The sequence below is a fragment of the Nyctereutes procyonoides genome, unplaced genomic scaffold (assembly GCF_905146905.1).
Source record: "Nyctereutes procyonoides isolate TBG_1078 unplaced genomic scaffold, NYPRO_anot_genome, whole genome shotgun sequence".
In the NCBI taxonomy this organism is placed as follows: domain Eukaryota; kingdom Metazoa; phylum Chordata; class Mammalia; order Carnivora; family Canidae; genus Nyctereutes; species Nyctereutes procyonoides.
The window spans coordinates 27,340,085-27,342,511 of NW_026575040.1; the positions used below are offsets into that span (position 1 = coordinate 27,340,085).

The 2,427-nt window shown below is 48.2% G+C and overlaps 1 pseudogene; it reads left to right on the top strand.

The window, feature by feature from the left end:
* Positions 1-1,060: 1,060 nt before the first annotated feature.
* On the top strand, positions 1,061-1,749 carry LOC129506272 (sperm-associated antigen 7-like; annotated as a pseudogene).
* Positions 1,750-2,427: the final 678 nt, after the last annotated feature.

Here is a 2,427-nt window from a genome sequence, read left to right on the forward strand (position 1 = left end):
AGTGGTTGGGAGTTGCCCAGAGGAAGGAAGGAGCTGTGCCCAAGAAATGGGGAAAGAAATGGTCCCTTGCACCAGGGAGCTCACATGGGCAAGACAAACCACACAAAGTTTGGCTTTGAAATTCAGAAAGCCTGAATTCCATGTGGTTGTAGAACCAGTGGGACTTGGAGCTTGAAGCTTTACAAGTCATCTAACTCAGCACTGATTAAGCCAGGAGTGCCACTGATAGCTGGGTCTTTGTGCTTAAGAGACAACAGACTAGGGAAGGCAAAATAGAAGCCACAATTTGCACAATTCCTAGGGCAAATAGGAGAGAGATCTCTTTATACAGACTTCAGAGCATTTGGGAGACTTTCTCAGGAATAGAGGAGCTGACGGATGCCATTTTCCTCCTTTATCCCTCTGCATAAACACAGGGCTATCTGCAGAAAGCAGCACTATACAGAAAATTACTATCTAACCTGTTAGCAGTGCACTCAAACCACACATTCTCCTGAGGACTCTTGCACTCAAAGCCTGCTAGTCTAGGCCCTGGACTCAGCACAGATTTTGCTTTCACTGCTGCCTTACCTCTGAGCCTTTCTGTGCTCCAATACCCTAGAACCTGCCTACCTGGGTCTCACTAACTCCACAGAGAGCAAGCACAGCCCACAGCAAGCAGAGAGTAGATTCAGGTGTCTGGCCTGAAATAAAAGGTAGACTCAGACACACTAGCAGGATACTAGCAACACACATAGGCAACTGTTCTGAAGTGCCAGGTTCTGGTTAACAGGGACACTGCACTGCATGGTACTGTAGGACCTCTTCTTCATAAAGCTACTGCTTTCAAGAGCAGATATAGCTGACTTTTCTAACACAGAGAAACAGAGAGGTAGACAAAATGATAAGACAAAGAAATGTGTTCCAAGTTAAAGAACAGCACAAAATCACAGCAAGAGATTAAGCAAAACAGAAATATGTAGTATGCCTAGAGAATTTAAAGTAATGATGATAAGGATACTCATTGGATTTCAGTAAAGGGTGGAGGACATCACTGAGACATTTATCAAAAAAATAAAAAATGACTCCCAAGAGGGCGGACCTACTGGGCTCCATCCTGAGCTCCATGGAGAAGCCACCCAGCCTCGGGGACCAGGAGTCTTCAGCGCAAGGCCCAAGAGCAGGCTGCGCACCTGAAGAAACTACAGGAGCAAGAGAAACAGCAGAAAGTGGAGTTTCGTAAACGGAAGGAGAAAGAGGTATCGGATTTTATCCAAGACAGTGGGCAGATCAAGAAAAAGTTTCAGCCGATGAACAAGATAGGAGCATCCTACACAATGTCGTGGAAGTGGCTGGCCTAATGTCCTTCTCTTTCCAGGAAGATGACCAGAGTCGCTTACATAATGATCTTCAAAAAGGAGTTTGTGCCGTCAGACGAGGAGCTGGACTCCTACCGCTGGGGCAAGGAATGGGACCCCCAGAAGGCTGAGGAAAACGGAAGCCGAAGGAGCTGGCCCAGCGGCAAGAGGAGGAGGCGGCACAGCAGGGCGGGGTGGTGGTGAGCCCTGCCAGTGACTACAAAGACCAAGTACACCACCTCATCCGCAAAGGGACAGCCAAGGACGCCGCCCACATGTTGCAGGCAACAAGACCTACGGCTAGCCCGTGGCCAACAAGAGGGACGCGCGCTCCATTGAAGAGGCCATGAACGAGATCCCGGCCAAGAAGCACCTGCGGCAGAGCGGGAAAGAGTTGTCACTCATGTCCTAGGCACCGCGGCCCCGGGGGCAGGCGCGGGGCAGGGTGGAGAGCGGGGGCTGGGGGGACCGGCTGCTGCTGCTAGAACCTATCCTGGAGCCCCAGCTCCGCACTGCCCCTGACAGCCGTGCCTCTGGCTTAGGGGGTTGGGGGGAAGAGGGTGTGCGACGTGTCACTGCTGGAGCTTGGACGAGTGTGCAGCATGCAGGTGCGCAAGTGTGTGAGAGTGTGCGAGTGTGCAGGTGGGTATTTAACATTTCTCCTTGGACTGTCTTCCCCATGAAAGGGGGCTGGGATGACTTCACATTCAATAAACACTGTTGGACCTGAAAAAAAAAAACCAATAAAAATAAAAAATAACATAGATAAAGAACTCCATAAAAGTAAAAATACAATAAATGGAATAAATAGGTTATAGGAAGCTGAGAAACATAAAAGTGGCCTGGAGGATAGAATAATGGAAAACAATCAAGATGAAGAGGGAAGAGAGAAATATTTCATAATAAGAATGGACTTGGAGAACTCAATGACTCCATCAAGCATAATAACATTTATATAGCAAGCCTCCCTGGAGAGCATGAGTAAAAAGGGGGCAGAAAATATATTTGAAGAAATAATAGCTGAAAACTTCCCAAATCTGGTGAGGAAACAAGAAATTCAGATTTAGGAGGCACAGATTCCCCCAACAAA